Source organism: Scyliorhinus torazame, chromosome 1, assembly GCF_047496885.1.
Source record: "Scyliorhinus torazame isolate Kashiwa2021f chromosome 1, sScyTor2.1, whole genome shotgun sequence".
Lineage (NCBI taxonomy): Eukaryota > Metazoa > Chordata > Chondrichthyes > Carcharhiniformes > Scyliorhinidae > Scyliorhinus > Scyliorhinus torazame.
The window spans coordinates 348030348-348052592 of NC_092707.1; the positions used below are offsets into that span (position 1 = coordinate 348030348).

Below are 22245 nucleotides of genomic sequence, written 5' to 3' on the forward strand. Positions count from 1 at the left end.
TGTGGGTTATTTTGCTGCTTGTCTGGCACATTCACAATAAGCTGGTGTACTGTCTTCATTTCATTATCTTACAATTTTCTGTAGACTATTAAAATTAAATTGTGATATCAGTTGCTTTTGCTTCTTCTGCCAGGTGATGGTATTTTATGTAAATGTGAATGTCTTGCCCAATCTTTGAGTCAATGTAAGTAGGGGAAACAGCTGCAGAGCGAAGAAAGCTGCTATTTTTAAAATTAATCTTGCAGATTTCCAATGCAGGGTCACACAAAAATGTTCACATGGAGTGTGCATAAATCCAGCTGCCAATAGAACGTAGAACATTACAGCGCAGGACAGGCCCTTCGGCTCTCGATGTTGCGCCGACCTGTGAAACCACTCTAAAGCCCATCTACACTATTCCCTTATCGTCCATATGTCTATCCAATGACCATTTGAATGCCCTTAGTGTTGGCGAGTCCACTACTGTTGCAGGCAGGGCATTCCACGCCCTTACTACTCTCTGAGTAAAGAACCTACCTCTGACATCTGTCTTATATCTATCTCCCCTCAATTTAAAGGTATGTCCCCTCGTGCTAGACATCACCATCTGAGGAAAAAGGCTCTCACTGTCCACCCTATCCAATCCTCTGATCATCTTGTATGCCTCAATTAAGTCACCTCTTAACCTTCTTCTCTCTAACGAAAACAGCCTCAAGTCCCTCAGCCTTTCCCCATAAGATCTTCCCTCCATACCAGGCAACATTCTGGTAAATCTCCTCTGCACCCTTTCCAATGCTCCCACATCCTTCCTATAATGTGGCGACCAGAATTGCACGCAATATTCCAAATGCGGCAGCACCAGAGTTTTGTACAGCTGCAACATGACCTCATGGCTCCGAAACTCAATCCCTCTACCAATAAAGGCTAACACACCGTACGCCTTCTTAACAACCCTCTCAACCTGGGTGGCAACTTTCAGGGATCTATGTACATGGACACCGAGATCTCTCTGCTCATCCACACTACCAAGGATCTTACCATTAGCCCAGTACTCTGTCTTCCTGTTATTCCTTCCAAAATGAATCACCTCACACTTTTCTGCTTTAAGCTCCATTTGCCACCTCTCAGCCCAGCGCTGCATCTTATCTATGTCCCTCTGTAACTTGTAACATCCTTCCACACTGTCCACAACTCCATCGACTTTAGTGTCATCTGCAAATTTACTCACCCATCCTTCTACGCCCTCCTCCAGGTCATTTATAAAAACGACAAACAGCAGTGGCCCCAAAACAGATCCTTGTGGTACACCACTAGTAACTGGACTCCAGTCTGAACATTTCCCATCAACCACCACCCTTTGTCTTCTTCCAGCTAGCCAATTTCTGATCCAAACTGCTAAATCACCCTGAATCCCATGCCTCCGTATTTTCTGCAGTAGCCTACCCTGGGGAACCTTATCAACCGCTTTACTGAAATCCATATGCACCACATCAACTGCTTTACCCTCATTCACCTGTTTGGTCACCTTCTAAAAGAACTCAATAAGGTTTGTGAGGCACGACCTAACCTTCACAAAACCGTGTTGACTATCTCTAATCAAATTATTCCTTTCCAGATGATTATACATCCTATCTCTTATAAACCTTTCCAAGATTTTGCCCACAACAGAAGTAAGGCTCATTGGTCTATAATTACCGGGGTTGTCTCTACTCCCCTTCTTGAACAAAGGGACAACATTTGCTGTCCTCCAGTCTTCTGACACTATTCCTGTAGACAAAGATGACTTAAACATCAAAGCCAAAGGCTCAGCAATCTCCTCCCTAGCTTCCCAGAGAATCCTAGGATAAATCCCATCCGGCCCAGGGGATTTATCTATTTTCACACTTTCCAGAATTGCTAACACCTCCTCCTTATGAACCTCAAGCCCTTCTAGTCTAGTAGCCTGAATCTCAGTATTCTCCTCGACAACATTGTCTTTTTCCTGTGTGAATACTGACGAAAAATATTAATTTAGCACCTCTCCTATCTCCTCGGACTCCAAGCACAACTTCCCTCTACTGTCCTTGACTGGCCCTACTCTTACCCTAGTCATTCATTTATTCCTGACATATCTATAGAAAGCTTTAGGGTTATCCTTGATCCTACCTGCCAAAGACTTCTCATGTCCCCTCCTGGCTCTTCTTAGCTCTCTCTAGGTCCTTCCTAGCTAACTTGTAACTCTCGAGCGCCCGAACTGAACCTTCATGTCTCATCTTTACATAAGCCTCCTTCTTCCTCGTGACAAGTGTTTCGACTGCTTTAGTAAACCACGGTTCCCTTGCTCGACCACTTCCTCCCTGCCAGACAGGCACATACTTATCAAGGACACGCAGTAGCTGTTCCTTGAACAAGCTCCACATTTCCATTGTGCCCATCCCCTGCAGTTTTCCTCTCCATCCGATGCATCCTAAGTCTTACCTCATCGCATCATAATTGCCTTTCCCCCAGATATAACTCTTGCCCTGTGGTATATACCTATCTTTCCATCACTAAAGTAAACGTAATGGAATTGTGGTCACTATCACCAAAGTGCTCACCTACCTCCAAATCTAACACCTGTCCTGGTTCATTACCCAGTATCAAATCTAATATGGCCTCGCCTCTCGTTTGCCTATCTACATACTGTGTCAGGAAACCCTCCTGCACACATTGGACAAAAACAAACCCATTTAAAGCACTCGAACTATAGCGTTTCCAGTCAATATTTGGAAAGCTAAAGTCCCCCATAACAACTACCCTGTTGCTTTCGCTCCTATCCAGAATCATCTTTGCAATCCTTTCCTCTACATCTCTGGAACTTTTCGGAGGCCTATAGAAAACCCCTAACAGGGTGACCTCTCCTTTCCTGTTTCTAACCTCAGCCCATACTACCTCAGTAGACGAGTCCTCATCAAACGTCCTTTCTGCCACCATAATACTGTTCTTGACTAACAATGCCACCACTCCCCCCTCTTTTACCACCTTCCCTGAGCTTACTGAAATATCTAAACCCCGGCACCTGCAACAACCATTCCTGTCCCTGCTCTATCCATGTCTCCGAAATGGCCACAACATTGAAGTCCCAGGTACCAACGCATGCCGCAAGTTGACCCACCTTATTCCGGATGCTCCTGGCATTGAAGAAGACACACTTTAAACCACCTTCCTGCCTGCCGGTACACTCCTGCAACTTTGAAACCTTACTCATGACCTCACTACTCTCAACCTCCTGTATACTGGAGCTACAATTCAGGTTTCCAAGCCCCTGCTGAACTAGTTTAAACCCTCCCGAAGAGCATTAGCAAATTTCCCCCCCAGGATATTCGTACCCCTCTGGTCCAGGTGTAGACCATCCCATTTGTAGAGGTCCCACTGACCCTAGAATGAGCCCCAATTATCCAGAAATCTGAAACCCTCCCTCCTGCATGATCCCTGTAGCCACGTGTTCAACTCCTCTCTCTCCCTATTCCTCGTCTCGCTATCACGTGGCACGGGTAACAACCCAGAGATAATAACTCTGTTTGTCCTAGATCTAAGTTTCCACCCTAGCTCCCTGAATTCCTGCCTTACATCCCTATCCCTTTTCCTACCTATGTCGTTGGTACCTATGTGGACCACGACTTGGGGCTGCTCCCCCTCCCCCTTAAGGACCCCGAAAACACGAATAGGCAGACATCATGGGCAGGATATTGTTTTAAGGTCAGGACCACAGAATTGGGTTCACTTCTGGTTCCAGCTCCTGAGGCCCATTGCGGTTTTTGAACAGTTGACCAATCAATAGCCAAGGTTTGTGTCGTGGTCCATTTAAGCATGATGGGTGAGTACCAGAGATTGGAGGGCCAACAGAGGGCCCTAAATTCGTGTTAGATCGGCAGCCCCACCGTCAAAGGTCAGAGCTGCAATTGTAGGTAAGAGAGAAATGGAACCTCGACAAGGAGGTGGCCATTAATGAAATCTATATTGGCCACAACTACCAGACCACTACCCTCAATAGGCACTTGAAGAGCCCTATTTAGCCAACTGCTGCTTGCAGATACCCTGCCAGGTGGGCACCATGGGGACTGGGCTGCCTTATTGACCGCCTTAATCACATTTTAGTTTGATGTTCTAAGTTTCATTTGTGATTTTTTTTTTGTGTGAGGCAGTATCCCTTTAAGAGGCTGCTCCTTTTACTTTGTCCCTCAGTTGGTTTGATTTAGTTTAATTTATTTTATACAAAATAGGGATTAGCCATTATTCCGCCACCCCACCCCAACCATCCACTTTTAAAGTGGTCCAGAGACAAACAGGCACGTAATCACCCTCCCAACTCCAATGCAAATCATAAATCGTGCCCAACATGTTGAGTTGCTATTCTACATCCTATGTTTAAGACATTTCTGGATTTTACCTGCAGGAATCATTCCCTAACGAGCACTAAACCAGTTTTCCCACGAAATAAAACACCTCAACTTCAATTTTAGTGAATAATTACATGACATTCTTCAATTTGACGAAAGTAGCCTATGTTCTGACGAACGCCCATCAAGACACAGAATATGCATTTATTGGACATCTGCAAAGTTTGGCACATTTTTATGACAGCTGGAAGAGTTTAATTGGTATTGCAACTGCATGCAATCCATTCGAAACATTGGTTTATTATGACTTCAATATAAAATGTACTGAAGTGTAGAAACAATTCATGCAGAGTGACTTCCTCACAAAGTAGCAGTCGTGTGAGCCCGACAAATAAGGCTGGCACTATTGACAACCAAAAGATGAAATGATTATGTGAGTTGGCATGATAATAAGCGTTTAGGCACTTAATTCAGTTACTATGGTGAAAGATTAGCCACCATTCATGGAGTGGTAGGTGAGTTCTTTTCAATGAAAGCCTGCCAAGTTGCAAAGAGTTAAAAGAAAAACAAATAACGTATCTTTGAGAGCAAAGGCACACCTAAGGCAGCAGGCCTCCCATGCAATATCCATTTAATATGGATTGAGTCAATGGAACGCTGTTCATGAACTTTAATCGCATATTGGAGGCATCTCCTAATTCACATGTTAATTAGGCCTTAATGAGCCTATAGTGCACCATTGGACTACAAATGCTCCAGCCACATCCAAGGCAGATTATCATGTGCACTGTGCATTTGATATTTAGAAGGCCTCAGTATCCATGCAGTAAGGAACCAATGCCTGGTGATCAACACCGCTTTGGAAACAAAAGTTTGTACTATTGACCTCTAAATGTGCTTAGGTAATAGTTAGATGTTCTGATAGAGAACTGCATCTCTGAATAGATAAGGGTGGATTGAACTGCCCTATATCCACCTTGCATGGGTGAGTTTTCAAATGTATGCTGATGACACCCAAGTCTGCCTCACATCACTTCTCTTGACTCCTCCGCTGTTGCTAAATTATCAGGCTGTTTATCTGATCTCCATTGCTGCTCAGCACAAATTTCCTCCAATTAATTATTGACTGAAGCCTTTGATTTTTGGTTCCTGCTCCAAACTTTATTCCCTATCTGCCAGCTCTAGCTTTCTCCCTGACAACAGCCTGAAACAAAACCAGATTGTTTACAGCCTTAGTGTCATAGAATCACAGAATTGTTACTGCGCAGGAGGAGGCCATTTGGCCCATTGTGTCTGCACTGGTCTCCAAACGGGCATCGTGACCCCCCCCGTCTTGATCATCTCTTCCAGCCCCAAACCCTTTACATAATACCTGTGCCTATCCAGTTCGAGCATCCCAGATTTTAATTGTTCCCAGATTTTAATTGGTGGCCGTGCCTTCAGTTCCATTGACTGTACATTTTGGAATTCCTCCCCTACACCTCTCTCCATCTAAACCTCACTTTTCTCCTTTCAGAAATTCCTTCAAAACTACCTCTTTGATCAAGCTTGTGGTCATCAGGCCTATTATCTACTTACGTGACTCAGCGTCTTATTTTGTCTTGTGATGCTCCTATGAATCACCTTGGGGTGTTTTGTCAGTTTAAAGATGCTAGATAAATGTATGCTTAGATAGCACTGTTGCTTCACAGCACCAGGGTCCCAGGATCAACTCCCGGCTTGGGTCACAGTCTGTGCGGAATCTGCACGTTCCCTCAGTGTCTGCGTGGGCTTCCTCTGGGTACCCCGGTTTCCTCCCACAAGTCCCGAAAGACGTGCTGTTAGGTAATTTGGACATTCTGAACTCTCCCTCTGTTTACCCGAACAGGCGCCAAAATGTGGCGACTAGGGGATTTTCACAGTAACTTCATCACAGAATCACAGAATTTAAAGTGCAGAAGGAGGCCATTCGGCCCATTGAGTCTGCACCGGCCCTTGGAAAGAGCATCCTACTCAAGCCCACGTCTCTACCCTATCCCTGTAACCCAGTGACCCCCACTTAACCATTTTGGGACACTTAAGGGCAATTTAGCATGGCCAATCCACCTAACCCGCACATCTTTGGACTGTGGGAGGAAACCGGAGCACCCGGAGGAAACCCACGCAGACACGGGGAGAACGTGCTGACTCCGCACAGACAGTGACCCAAGCTGGGAATCGATCCTGGGACCCTAGAGCTGTGAAGCAACTGTGCTAACTACTATGCTACCATGCTGCCCATTGTTAATTGTTCATTGCAGTGTTAATGTAAGCCTATTTGTGACAAAAAAGATTGTTATTATTCTGTTGAAATCACATTAAATCGGATTGTTTATTCTCCCATGTGTTGGGCATAGTGCAGCAATGTTCATCATTTCTCAATGTAAAGCACGACTGCCGCCTTATTATTACTAGCTCGGGAAAAGAAGTTTTCTTTGACCTGAGACACGGTGGGTGATGTATAAGAAGGTTAATGCATGATACGGGTAAACAATAGCCACACTGGAGAGGGTTTGTGGTGCACAGATTTTACTCTCAAGGACAGTATCTCCACCAATGGCAGCTGGCTGAGCTTGTCGGTGTGAGGTGTTTCATTATCTATTTAAATGTATTCACTCAACAAGTGGTACACAAAAGCATACACGACAAAAAAGATTTCCATAAAGCTGCTTTGCATTCTCTTACTCCCTCGGCCACCTTATTGTTGGGTCTCCGCAGGTAGGAACCCCGTGCAAAGTGAAAAATTAAATAAATCATGGACTTCTCTTCAGGATCATTAAACATTCCTCTGTGTTTACACAATTAACTGATAAAGCTCCTAAAGCTCTGATGAAAAGACACAAAGTCTTGCACTGAGATTTTAATCTCCACTGAATACCTATTGCTTGTGTCCTGTTGGATAAGCCTCTGCCAGGCTGCTCCTGTGGTGCAAGGGAGATGGTGCCGGGGGTGGGGGTGGCAGCGAGAGGGGGTGGGGGTGTGAGTAAAAAGCAACAGAAGGCAACTGAAGAACACAAAACTCATTTCTCATCCCCCCCCCCCATTTTGACCCCCCCCCCCCAAAATGCCAAATAAATGTTCAAAACAAAAATCACAACAAATAATGCTGTCTGTCTTCGTCATCGAATCGTGAAAGCCATCAAGATCGTAAACACCGATCAGCAGGCATTCTGATAGATATTGAAATTAAATTTGCAATATCCATAGTTAAAAGCAAATTACAGCGGATACTGGAATCTGAAACAAAACCAGAAAATACTGGACAATCTCAGCAGGTCTGACAGCCTCTGTGGAGAGGAAAGGGAGCGAATGTTTTGAATCTGGATGATGCTACTTTAAAGAAATGGCGTGGGGGCCTGGAAGTTCCTGGGCCTGGCTGGAACAAGGATTCGAGTTGGACTAGATGACAGGAAATTTGGGTAAGACACATTTCTGCTCAGAGTCGACCTTTTTTCTATATATTCTGATATTGCAGTGGAGAAAAGACAAAATAAAGGCCTACATTTCTAAAGCACCTTTTACAAAATGAGGATGTCCCAAAGCATTTCACAGCCGCTGAAGTACTTTTGAAGTGCACTCACTGATCTAATGTATGAATTGTGGTTGCCAATATGTACCCAGCAAAGTTCCACAAAAAACAAGGTGATAATGACCAGATAATCTGTTTCCAATGATGTTGCTTTGCACTTCTGTAAAATAGTGACATGTGATTTTTTTTACACTTGCCTGAGACAGCAGATCAGCCTCATTTAACAATTTGATCTGACAGATGATGCCTTCAATGGCGCACTGTTCCCTCGGTACTGCCCATATTAGCCTGGGTTTATGCACTCACATTTCTGGAGATATTTGTGAACGGATGGGTGCAAATTTCCTTTTTCTCACTTCAGTCGTGGTGGCATTGCCCCGAAATGCAGGGTTGGCAAGTTAGCGTTTCACCACTATCATTCCCAACAGTTCCACTGAGCAAACATGGCAGTGAGAGGAGGAGGAGGAGGAGGGGGGGGGGGGGGGGGGGGTGGAGGCACTAACACCAGCTTCCCAATTGCCTTGGTCCTATCCCTGTAACCCCACTTAACCTGCACATATTTGGACACTAAGGGGAAATTTAGCATGTCCAATCCACTTAACCTGAACATCTTTGGACTGTGGGAGGAAGCCAGAGCACCAGGAGGAAACCAACACAGTCACCCAAGGCCAGAATTGAACCTGGGTCCCTGGTGCTGTAAGGCAGCAGGGCTAACCACTGTGCTATCGTGCTGCCCACAATCTAGCTGCATTTCTGATCATCCTGATTGCACCAACAAGCTGATGGCCCAGTGTGTAGTTAAATGACAGAATCCTTCACCCCTTTAATGTTAATTTTTCTGCAGTGGTTAGCACTGCTGCCTCAAAGCAGTGGGGACCCGGGTTCGATCCGACTGTGATCACTGTCCATGCGGAGTTTGCCACATTCTCCCTGTGCCAGGGATTGGCATGATGGTGCAGTGAGCGGTTGCCCCCCCCCGGTTTGCCCCTCCCCAGCAAACCTCCACCCTCCCATGGCGGCTACCCATGTTGCTACCCTGCTATCTGCTACTCTTCAACGTTGCTACCCTGATGTCCAGCCCCACAGGACTTGCTGCAGCGGACTTGGGCTTGAGGGACTTTGACCCTAGAATGGTTTGTAAATTATGATTGATTGAAAAGATACTGTTATATTCCATTGTTTTCAGATTTGTGCGGTAAAATCGGTGAGTTCATATGCCCCCTCATAGTCCCAGCAATTTTTGAGCCTCTATCGTTTCTTTAAAGCTGTTATGAATATTGAACATTTAATTTGCAAATGTCACCTCAGCAACAATATCATATACGGCAATCCTTGTGAGGCATATGTGGACTGGAAAGTGCTGCTTTATCTTTCAATGGCTCCTTTTTCAGTCAGTTCTACTCCATGACACAGTGGGGAATGTTTGCACAACAACACAAATAGCTTTCTTATTGGTGCCTGCAGAAGATGTGTTTTTCACTGTGCTACACTCTAGCTGTGACTACCGAGGAGTCGACCCGCTGTCTTGCAGCCACAGGGAAGATTATTGCAATCCTCAATCACCTCCTTCAACTGGCCAAAGAATTCCTTCTGGAGTTGCAATGTGGTTTTCACTCAGTGAGCGGTACCACAGACATTAGGCTCAATCTTCTGGCCTCGTTACACTCACGTTCAAGCGTAACGAGGCCAGTGAATAGCAGGAGAGGCTAAAAACAGGAACTATGGCCAGGCAGCAAACAGTTTGCGATGCAACTGACCCGCTTCCGTAGGCGAATTCGGAATCTCGCAGTAGCGTGCGAGAAACCAATTATCACCACTTAAGCCCTATTTCCATACAATTAACGACAGCCACACGTCAGCCAATGGCCTCCTGCCATTCAGCGGCCTCCCCAGCAAGTGGTCACGCTGGCGCCGATTCGTACTCCTTTTGAAAAACATGAACCTGACGGAAGGGCTTCTGTGGGGAGCCAAGGAGGTGAGTAGCCATCTTTGCTCACAGGCAAAGAGGCCGGGAGGCTGGGCTTGCTACCCTTGTGCTCAGTGGGGGATGGGGGAACCTCAGCTGAGGGTGGGGGAGCCTCCGCAGGGGTGGGCTGCCATGGGAGGTGGGGGGTTGCTGGGGAAGGGGCAACCGGGGGAGCAACTGCTCGCTGCACCATCATGCCAATCCCTGGATTGTGTGTACCTGTTCTGGGGGCAACCCTTCTGCCCGTCTGCCCCGGACCACCCATAACTGCCACCAGCTGTTGAGACATCTAGCCTTGTAGCTGAAGGCTATTGCCAATAGGGAATTGGCAAACATGGTTAACTGAGCACTTAATATAACCAAGTGTATTCCCGTGGGTGGGCGGGCCATGTAGCATGCGGGAGTCCTAAACAGACCGTGATGCCTGAACAATATACCTGAAAACTGTGCGAGGCAGCACCACACACGCAGCAGCCAATATCCGAACACCCAAGGGATGGGACACCGCTCCAGCAACATGTCCACGGCACGAGGGTGGGTGGGTGCCACGGGGAGTGGGCTAGCACCCAGTCCGGGTGGTGACGTGAGCGGGTGTCCAGGATACAGAGTCTGGGGCCCAGTGAGGGGGGCCTGCTGCAGCCTGGAATACGTGGGGAGGACATTCCGAGTAGGGGTGGTGGTGGGGGAATCAGTGAGGGAATGGAGAGCCCCGAAGTGGGAACCACTGCTGTATCCTGGAGCAGTGGGTCATCCCTGCCCTCTTCAAGGCGCACCCCAGGATGGGGGCTGACTCTTGGGTGATAAGTAACATCCACTGAGGACCTGGCTAATGAAGCCAGTACGGAGGCCGGAGACTGAAGCGGAGACCCGGTACAACGAGTTCCATGCAGCCACCAGGGCTGTCATTGAGCAATGCTTCAGACTCCTCAAGATGAGGTTCTGATGCCTCGACCGCTCCGAAGGTTGTCCTCCAGCACATCGCCCGGAAGGTCACCCGCTTTGCTGTGGTCTGCTGTGTCCACCACAACCTGGCACAGCAACGGGGCGATAAGCTGGAGGTTGGTGAAGAGGAACATGTGGCCACCTCGGTGGAGGAGGAGGGAGAGGAGGAGGTGAAGGGGGGCAGGGACGAGGATGATGATGAGGCGCCGGACCAGCAGAGGCTGATGGAAGAGGCCGGGGAGGAACCTGAGGCCCAGCTGGAGGCTGCAGGACAGGCAGCGGTGGTGAGGGCCTGGCAAGCAAAGGAGGATCCTATACTGGCCTGATTCACCTAGACGTGGCCTGGTCCATCATCGCATCCTTACCCACCCACCGCCCCAATTTCCCACCCTCCCAGGGTATGTGTCACATCAATCCAGGGTGCTGGAACTGTGTCGGCACTCTCCACGGGTTACTGTTGGGGGCAGGGAGGTGATGATAACCCGCAGAGAGCTGGGCACTGGTGCTCCTCAATCTATGCCATAATCTGGCCCCTGCCTGTCTGCTGAGTGCTCACTCACACCCATCACCTGCATGCGGCAATGCATTGCAGAAAAAAGTGGCAGAGGCTTCCTACTGGTTGTGCACAAGGGTGTTTATTATTCAATATATGTCCCCACTTTCCTGATGGTGATCCCCACCTAACCCCCCTACCTACCTTGTCCCCCCTCCCCAGATGCCCTCAGTGATGCACAATGTACTTTGCCCTCCTAGTTGTGTCCCCAGGATGCACCTCCGAGGTGGAGGCAGCCGGTTTCAGCTTATGTTTCCCAAGCGAACTATTGCCCCACTTTATCTCCTGGAACTAGATTCAGCATTGCCTTCCTCCTTAGTGGACTGAAACAATGTGTTTCCTTTCCTACCTCCCTTTCTCCTGCCCTCCCTTCCTTTCTTTCTTTTTGTAATCAATTTTATATCTCTATCACCTTCCTCATCCCTACAATCTTCTGGGATCTCTTTACTCCTCCAACTCCAGTCTCTTGTACATTCCTCATTTTCATCACTCCCTCATTGGCATCCCTGCCTTCAGCTACCTATGCCTTAACTTTAGGGTTCACACCCTGAATCACTTTGCCTCACCACCTTTCTTCTCCTTTTCTATGCTCCTTCGAACCTGCCTCTTCGAAAGAAACTTTGGTCACCAGTCCTAATACAAGGCATAGTGTCAAATATTGTTCAATAATGCACCAGTGAGGCATGGGATATCTTACTATGATAAAGGCGTCATATAACTGTACATTGTTGTTGTTACATGTTCCTATTATCTATAGTCAGTGTTGTGCATGCACCAATTTATTGCATTTATTATTACTTCCCATATCATCATTTTGATTAACTTTTTAATGTCAATTCTTACAAGGGCAACTGCTGTAATTAACACTTAGAATATTACTCAGAATGACAACATGCATTCATATAGTGCCTCTATTGTAGGAAAACATCCCAAGAATCTGCATTGAGGTTGAAGGAAAAAGGAAACTTACCTGAAAAAGGAGGGATTGGAGGAGTGGCTAAAATCGTAGTCAAAAAGGCCAGTTTATGGAGAATCTTAAAGAGGGTGATGTTTGAGAGGTTGAGCATTGAGGGAAAGAATTCCAGGGTGCTTAGTGGAAAGCATGGCTACCAATAGCAGAATGAATGGAAGGGGACTTTACACAAGATTCCAGGATTAGAGGATTAGATCTTCAGGGGGCTGGAGGGTTGGGGGAGGTTATAGTGACAGGGAATGGAAAAGACACAGAGATTTCTTTTTTTTTAAATTATATTTATTAAAGTTTTTTAACACAATTTTTCTCCCTTACAAACAATAACCCCCCCTCCTCGTAACAAAAAAAACGAGAAATCGGGCAGAGCAAGATATCTACATGGCAAAATGATATATTTACACAGCTTTGTACACTGGCCCTCTCCCGTACGTGCCAGTTTCCCCAACCCTTCATGTTATCTCTTGCTCATCCACCCTCCCAGGCAGTCCCCCCTTTCCCCCCCCCCCCCCCCCTCCCCCCCCCCCCCCCCCCTCCCAGGACATCCCCTCCGCCCCCCCCCCCCCAAGGTTGCTGCTCCTGCTGACCAATCTTCCTCTAACGCTCCGCGAGATAGTCTAGGAACGGTTGCCACCGCCTGTAGAACCCCTGCGCAGACCCTCTCAAGGCGAACTTAATCCTCTCCAACTTTATGAACCCAGCCATATCATTTATCCAGGCCTCCAGGCTGGGGGGCTTCGCCTCCTTCCACATTAGCAAGATCCTTCGCCGGGCTACTAGGGACGCAAAGGCCAGAATGCCGGCCTCTTTCGCCTCCTTGCACTCCCGGTTCGTCAACTACTCCAAATATTGCTAGCCCCCAGCTTGGCTTGACCCGGACTTTCACCACCTGAGATATTGCTCCCGCCACTCCTCTCCAGAATCCCTCCAGTGCCGGGCATGACCAAAACATATGGACATGGTTCGCCGGGCTCCCTGAGCACCTTCCATATCTGTCCTCTACCCAAAGAACCTACTCAACCTCGCCCCCGTCAAGTGCGCTCTGTGGACCACCTTAAATTGTATCAGGCTGAGCCTGGCACACGAGGAGGAGGAATTAACCCTAACTAGGGCATCAGCCCACAGACCTTCCTTGATCTCCTCCCCCAGCTCCTCCTCCCATTTACCCTTCAACTCTTCTACCAGCGCTTCCCCTTCTTCTTTCAACTCCTGGTGTATTTCCGACACCTTGCCCTCCCCGACCCATACACCCGAGATCACTCTGTCTACAATTTCTTGTGCCGGGAGCAACGGGAATTCCCTCACCTGTCACCTCTCAAACGCCCTCACCTGCATATATCTAAAGGCATTTCCCGGGGGTAACTCGAACTTCTCCTCCAGTGCCCCTAGGCTCGCAAACGTCCCGTCGATGAACAGGTCCCCCATTCTTCCAATCCCCGCACGATGCCAGCTCTGGAACCCCCCGTCCATCTTCCCCAGGACAAACCGGTGGTTACCCCTGATTGGGGACCACACCGATGCTCCCATTGCACCCCGGTGCCGTCTCCACTGGCCCCAGATCCTTAGCGTTGCCGCCACCACCGGGCTCGTGGTATACTTTGTCGGCGAGAGCGGCAGCGGTGCCGTCACCAACGCCCCCAGGCTCATTCCTTTACAGGGCGCCATCTCCATCCTCTTCCATGCCACCCCCTCTCCCTCCATAACCCACTTGCGGATCATCGCCACATTTGCTGCCCAGTAGTAGCTCCCCAGGTTTGGCAGCGCCAACCCTCCTCGGTCCCTACTGCGTTCCAGGAACCCTCTCCTTACTCTCGGGGTCTTATTCGCCCACACAAACCCCATAATACTCCTGCCTACTCTCTTAAAAAAGGCCTTAGTGATCACGATGGGAAGGCACTGAAACACAAACAGAAACTTAGGAAGGACCACCATTTTGACCGACTGCACTCTACCCGCCAGCGAGAGCGGTAACATGTCCCATCTTTTGAAATCCTCCTCCATTTGCTCCACCAACCTCGTCAGATTCAGTTTATGTAGGGTCCCCCAACTCCTGGCTATCTGGATCCCCAGATACCGAAAGCTCCCCTCCGCCCTCCTCAGCGGTAGGGCCCCTATCCCTCTTTCTTGGTTCCCCGCCTGTAATACAAAGAGCTCACTCTTCCCTACATTGAGCTTATAGCCCGAAAACTCCCCAAACTCCCTTAGAGTCTGCATGACCTCCACCATCCCCTCCATTGGATCCGCCACGTACAGCAACAGGTCATGACACAGAGATTTCTACACAAGGATGAGAACTTTTAATTTGGAGGCTTTGGGGGATTAGAGTTAATGTATGTTGGTTAGGACATTGATAATGGATGAGTAGGACATGGCATGGGAAAGGATGTGGGCAGCAGAATTGCAAATGAGTTGGGAGATAACAACGGGTGAAGGGTAGGAGGCCATTGGGAATATATTGAAACACGTGAGTCTGGAGGTAACTAAAGGCATGGACGAGGGTTACAGAAGTAGAGCTGAAGAACACAATTCATCATAATGGGAGTAGGTGGTCTTTGTAATGGAGAAAGAAGTTGAATAAGAAAATCATAACTGAACAGGACACTAAGTTTGTGAGAGATTTAAACAGAAATTGCTGGAAAAGTAAATATTGATTTGGGAAGTGGTTACATTGGTCAAAGACTGGAGAAGAGAGGAAGGTAGAAAATGGGGCACTAGTTTGCAAGGGCAGGGAGGTCAAGGGTGTGTTTTTGATACAATGCTATTGAATGGAAGGGAACAGTTTAGCAAGCATGAGAGACAGGGAAGGAAGTTGTCTGGTCTGCAGTTTCGTGAGCATGGGGTCAAGGGAGCAGGAAATAGCTTTCCACGACATGATAAACCAGGTGGACCAGGGAGAGATGGCAGAGAAACTATAGAGAGATGTGGGTTCAGGGCTAGGGCAGAGAGAGGCGTGGGAACATGTAGCATGGTGGGGAAGGGAAGGATGTAAACAAAAACTGTGCCTGCTCTGATGGTCTAAACATTAACCAAAAGGAATGGAGTATTTTTGCTTCAGTTGTTTGAAGTGAAGGTAGAGAGGTCAGGGTAGAGGTGTTTAAGGAGATAATTGGCGGTGCAGAAATGAAGCCAAAGGTAATCTTTGTACTCCAGGATGATCATTCAGTAGCAGATGTTTCTGGAAGATAAGGGTTAGGCCTGGCAGAGTTTGGTGTGCACAGCTAAATCGATAATATACCAGGTATGCCTGAGTGTCCCTTGGAAGAGGCAGCAAAGATGAGGGCCATACTAAAGTGAAAGGTTGGGATGATTGAGAGTTAAGATTTTGCTGGTGATGAGAACAGTAAAGATGAGGAATGGTTGAGCAAATGCACAGCTACATGAGTATTGTGGTGAGTAAGAAGTCAAACATTTAACAGTCCCTGTGGTGGTTGCAGTTTATTGCAGGTTTTCCCTACTGGTGGAACAATGCACATTTCTTCTCCCCTGCTTGCAACTAATGTCTGCTTGTCTGCTGTATGCTCAATCCTTAGGTTTTGCATTTGACTTGGATACGTTACTTTAACTCGTAACATTAGTGGGGGGGGGGGGGGGGGGGGGGGGGGTGTTGGACTGTGTATGTTGTTGGTGACTATGTATGGATGGACGGTAGATTCCTGATTCCTTTTATGCAGGAAAATACGAGTTAAAATAACATTTTTTTAAATAGATATTTTTATTCTCCTTTTTCACATTTTCATCCAATTCCTGATTCCTTTTCTTTGATGTTTGTATTTAAAACGTTGAGAGTTGTTTGGGGGTTGGTGGGAGGAGGGGATTGTTGACCAGGGGTTTGACATTGTATTTGATTGTTTGTTGGTGGGTTTAAATTTGGATGAAAATGTGAAAAAGGAGAATAAAAGTATCTATTTTTAAAAATTTTATTTTAACTCGTATTTTCCTGTATAAAGTTGTTTCAAGGCTCCATGCCAACCCATCTCCATATCTTTCTGAGCCCAAACTTTTGCCCTCACTCGACCTCCCCCCTTCCGGTTTGTGATCTAGCATCTTTCTGAGCCTGCGGCCTAATATGTTGAGCGTTTCCAGCCTGGTCTGTTCTTGACTTCCGATATCCCGCATCTGCAGTATTTTTAAAAACTGACTGTGGGTGTTTACATTCACCTCACTTCAGAAACTGTGTGGGCAGCACGGTAGCACAGTGGTTAGCACAATTGCTTCACAGCTCCAGGTTCCAGGTTCGATACCCGGCTTGGGTCACTGTCTGTGCGGAGTCTGCATGTTCTTCCCGTGTGTGTGGGTTTCCTCCGGGTGCTCTGGTTTCCTTCCACAGTTCAAAGATGTGCAGGTTAGGTGGATTGGCCATGATAAATTGCCCTTAGTGTCCAAAATTGCCTTTAGTGTTGGGTAGGGTTACTGGGTTATGGGGATAGGATGGAAGTGTGGGCTTGCGTAGGGTGCTCTTTCCAAGAGCCGGTGCAGACTCGATGGGCCGAATGGCCTCCTTCTGCACTGTAAATTCTATGATTATGAAAGCAATGGTACAGATAGAAAGAAAACCAAATCGGCCCCGGCTCATTTTTGTTTTCAAGCTTGATAACCCGGTCCTCAGAGCACCAGCCAATCGTCGAAAACTTCCTTCAGCAATTAACTTCCAATTATCCCCATTCAGACATCTTGCTCCACAGGAAGGACCTGAGAAGTGGTCTTAAAGGGACAGGCCACCCACCATATCAGCAAATATCACAAAAATCCTCAGGCCCCTGGCTATCCGTAAACAATCGGCTACTAATGCAGAGCATTGTTGAATCGATATATTGTTTGGCCTAGCTCGAAACAGAAGTGATTTGAAGAAAAGTATTCCAGGGCACCATAGGGTTAGTTAGTGCGGTCATTACATTGATGAATTAATGCAGGGACAAACTCAATCAGAGTGCTGATGCGGGTAAGAGCTGGAACAGACCCAATTCACCGCAATTAAAAAAAACACACGGTGAGCATTTCAAAGGCAATCCATGAGATTGGAGGTGGAAAAAATTGAACGTCAATTTAAAAAAATGAGGACTTCAGAAACACTTCCAGTTGCTAAGCATATTAGGTAACTGGCCAGGGGTCCGGCTGAATAGCTTCGAAGCACTGCCTCCATATCTGGTGCCTTCCCCGTGTATACAATGCTGGGCTTTTTTTTCGACTTGAAATAATATTGTTTAGATAAGGGCAGAGACAGACACAATTTTAATTACGGTGCGAAAAAGACCAATATTTCAATTTACAGTCAAAGCTCCGTATATTATTGCATGGTTTACAAGTTGTCAATTAAACGGCGGGATACTAATTATATATATTTGGCAAGTAGAGTGCTGGCTTTCAAATCAAAACACAGGAAATATATTGGAGTAAGTAGTTATTTGCTGAAAGATGTTTTCCCCCCCAGCCAAGCCTTTCCAACTGCCTGGTATGTTCCAGTACAACTGCTGGGAAATATTGTGTTAACAGGAACTCCGCTCCACCTTACCTAATTTTCTCTCCCCAGACAGTAGCACAAAACTACTTCCTAAAATCTCTCTGGGTGATTTTCTGCAAACAGTGGTCGCAATGTCAGGAATTTTAACGCAGTTTTATCCCAATTGCATATTAGCCTGTCTGCAGTATAGCCCACAATTGAAGTTTGCTGTCACAGTTCTGGCAATGGGCTGTATGGGGTAGAAGTACATCACGTGGACGGGATAGCAGCATATTTCTGAATTTGATATTGAATGTTCGACAGAAACTGAACTGCAGTCAATGTAATGACCGCACTAACTAGGTAGATAGAGGGTCAGCCTTTACACCCTCAGAGCTCGATACTGGCGCTTTGAGATCCCCATATGTTCGTTTTGAATTATTGAAAAAAAAAGGTTTCTTTCATACAATCATTTAAACATTATTTTTAAAACTAAAAGGCTCAGCGTTACATCAATGCATATATTACAGTTCGCAAATAAATTAATTCAATATATTTATTATGGTTCATCAATTAATTAATTCTATGTATATATTGCCGTATGCAAATTAATTAATTTAACGCATATATTAGTTCATAAATTAATTACTTCAATGTATGTATTACACTTTACAAATTAATTAATTCAATGCATATATAATCCGCTTTATACATTAATTAATTCTATGCATATATTACAGTTCACAAATTAATTTAATTCGATGCATATAATACACTTTATAAATTAATTAATTCTATGCATATATTGCAGTATACGGATTCATTAATTCTATGTGTTTATTAAAGTTTATTAAAGTGCAAGTGGAAACAATGGGAACGCCGTTAATACACATCTCTTTCTCACTCACGAAATAAATCAAAGTGTCTTGTGGTTATCTAGACAGGAGCAAACAGCTCCAATTCGGTCTACCTTCAAGCCCTTCGCCCGATTGCATGGGGCAGTGTGGACGTTTCAATGTTGTTGTTGCAGTATGAATCTGGACCAGTGTTTATCATTTTGTTACTTCGCGATTGGAAATGTTTCGATATTTCAGGAAAGTTCGCCTGTGAATTTAGTTCCAGTTCCAATTCAAATGAATAGCATCAATTCTCCGCCCAATTCCAGTTAGAAATATATATTTTTTCTCTTCTTCACAAGGAATCTGCTTCGTCTGACCTTGGCCTCTGGTAACTGGATGTTGTTTCCTGTATACATGTCGCAGAGTATTTTTTTTTGTGATGTGCCATAGATTATGAATATGCAGTATGATTCTTCTCAGAATCAATATTAGCAAGCATAAGGCTGAAGTGTTGTTAAAATGAGCGCATTGCCAGCAAATATCAAGTTAATTCGTAAATTATTCTTCCTTTTTGTAACAGTAACGGGGTCAAGCTCTTAGTCATCTGATGATTTAAAATTATACTATATGGTCATGCAGTCACTCAATAAAGTTATATAATAAAAATATAAAATATATATAAAGATATAACCATGATAGGTGACCTCGCTGTATCCCGCCTTTTTGCCATAAGGTGATATCAGACAAGCAGAATTGGTACAGCCGCCTTCTCCGTATCAAGTACTATATATACCCGGGGAAGTCTGCCAAGATGAAGATCTCTGGCATTTAGAATGAAATGTTGCCCCCGTGTTAATCGCCTCGGTGTAACACCCACCATCCTGCGGGTTATTGATCTATTAATAAACGGCTGATTAAAGTCTAAAACCTAACACCGTGCTAAATTTGACTCATTAGTAAACTGACCGTGTTGTCAAACCTCGGGCGTCCAGTAACTCTTGCTCCTTGAGCTATGTAGTGCGGGAAGAAGTCTATTTCTACCAGTCGATACGTTCCGTTCCAGCGCACGTAATGACTGTCATGGAGCAATATTGGGTTGGGATTATGAATCAGAGACGATCATTGATTAATGCTTGAAATGTGGTACATTGAGTACTTAGATATGCGTGTGAAGACTGAGCTGCAGTTCCCAGTATCCAGAACTGCTGGCGTTGTGAATCTTTCCCGACGGGTGGAATGACACAGTCGGCCAGGTCATGCAGTGCACAACATCGCGATACAAATGAATTACTGTATCTGTAAAACGCTTTTTTTAGAAATCAATCCTAAAGGTGCAGGAACATTCCCTGAGATAGGCAGAAACACACAGAGGCAATAAACCCAGCGAAGTTTAAGTCGCAGGGCAACAACGAGAACTTATGTACTGCCTCATTCTGTGTGCCCTGGTGATACATTCTGCCCCGCTCTCGTTGCTAAAATTACACTCCATTTGAATGGATTAGTAAAATCCCTGGAATTAGTCTCCAGAACACTAACAAGGCAAAGGATTAAATATGCTCGGGTTTGAAACTGAGGTTTGAGAGATCAACAGTTGTGTGGCGGTGGATGGCACAGCCGTGCAGATATCATGGTGTCTGTTCCCTCCTCACCCACACAAATTGCCCTTTCCAACATTATTGACTCTTGGCAGGACGTCCCGTTCGTTTTAAATGGATTTACACATTTAAAAGGCGAAGCTTGGTTGTTGCCGAATCCGATCGGGAGCTTTTCCCATTCGTTAGTTTGGTATTTGTGAAATTGAGCGGGCGGTTCACGTGCAGATTATTATATACACTATAAAAGGTTACATTCAAATATAAGTTTCGCCCCGCTCTTTAAGCCACAGTACGTGTTCTCATATAATTGTGCACTGGGGTGGGGGGTGTAGATCGTTGTTAAATTGTACATAGTCCTGTATTTATGTTGCGGTTATAATACAGTTGGCAAAAATTGAAGGCTCGGTTATATTGTGAGGAAAATGGGCGCCGTGTATATTGTGCAAGTTGTTTGACATGTTGTGGGTAAGTGAGCAGTAGGAATGGTGTCTCTTTAAAACCCGCTGGATTTATTACTTTGAATCCTCCAGGCCACCCAATCCCGAAATGCGAGTCTCGCTCAGCATGGTGAAACAGTAGATGGCGTATTTCTTAATTGCAAAATATAATTTCTCGAATTTCGGTCTCCGAAATGTGTTAGTTGTTCCGGCATTGCCGCCATAGCCACAGTGAAGGGACATTTCCATCAAAATAGGTCTAACCACAGTCAAGTACAACGTTAAAAAAAGACAAGAAACTGTTTCCCCTGAACTGGGAAAATAATGCAGAGATCGCCTGAAAGCGGCGCATGAATCAGTAAATGGGGCAACACATTAATCCCGCGTACATTAACAAAGCGGCTTTGCATGGCACAGCCAGGAAACAACTGCAAGAAATATATTGTGCAGCGCTTTAGGGCTTTATAAACAAGTCGCCAATGTGATTTAAGAAATGGTTTGGAGTGACACAAGAGTTGGGACACAATTGGCACAAACACAAACTAAAACAGGGATTGAAAATTTCCGAAACTCACAACCAAGCTAGCAGCATCTGTGAAGAGAGAAATGGAAATATCTAAGCATTTCAAGTATGGGCGCTTCACCCGAATTCTCAGCCTCCTTTACAATATGTGACAAAGTTCATTCAAACTAATTAACCCCCTATCCATTACTTTTCCACCAAATGTTTAAGATTCCGCTGAACGATGCAACTACGAGGATATACAAGTTGGTCAAAATTCTATTTGACTGGGATCGTGATGGTGAAACTTGCCTTCTTGAGAATAGTCCAGCCTCACGTGTATTTTGCTGAAAATGCTGTTGTTGGGGTTTCCTGTGTAAAGGTCCCACACTGTACACCGTGTCGACCCCAAGTAAAATGGGATAAACTGAAAGTAGAAGACTGTACAAGATATAAATTAACACGACGAAGCGCACGGGGATGTTTCATTAGGATAAAGGGGCTATATAAATACAAGTTCTTTTGATTTAGTTACCGCTCTTCATTTCCATTATTTGCTTCTTAGGTTAGAGAAATTAGGGATCGCACAGTGGATGAGGCTGAAGTAATCCAGCGTGATCCACCGACTCTAAATAGTTACTTCAGTCAGTATACTGTAACAACAATTCTGTATAACCTGCATGAAAAGCTGCCCCGAAGTTATCCAGGTTGCGCGCCCTTCATTTATTCCCATTCATCAATTATCGCACTAATCAAAACATTTATTTTTTTGCCCCCTTTCCGGCTCCTCTAGAATTTGAAGCATGATTGCATTTGTTAATTAGTCGCTAATAGCGAGGTAATGTGCGCTTGATGGATAACCGTGTCATTGCCAATCACTCCACTCATTCATATTCCCAGCGGCGCGGGGCGGAGTATTTGGGCTCAGGTTTGTCACGTGCGCTGTCTGGCGGGGCGGGCCAGAGAGCACCTCCTTCACAATGGCTGTTGATGATTGGCGTGAGGGCGGACCAATAGGTTGGCGGCGTTCGGTGCGTCGATTAGTCCAGATCCCAGTGTACGGGAATCGCTCGCGCGCGCCAGCTATCGCCGGGCGCCGTGGCAGAGGAGAGGAGGGGGG

General features: G+C 46.0%; 1 long non-coding RNA gene across 2 annotated transcripts; it reads right to left on the bottom strand.

Annotated features, from left to right (window-relative positions):
* Positions 1–17525: 17525 nt before the first annotated feature.
* Positions 17526–22017, bottom strand: LOC140425845 (uncharacterized). Of its 2 annotated transcripts, XR_011948042.1 has the most exons (3): positions 21438–22017; positions 21199–21215; positions 17526–18997 (listed from the first exon to the last, which is right to left on the bottom strand). It is a non-coding gene; the product is annotated as an uncharacterized lncRNA (long non-coding RNA). The 2 variants fall into 2 exon arrangements; XR_011948043.1 differs by lacking the exons at positions 21199–21215; positions 21438–22017 and adding an exon at positions 19558–21187.
* Between the last annotated feature and the right edge of the window lie 228 nt (positions 22018–22245).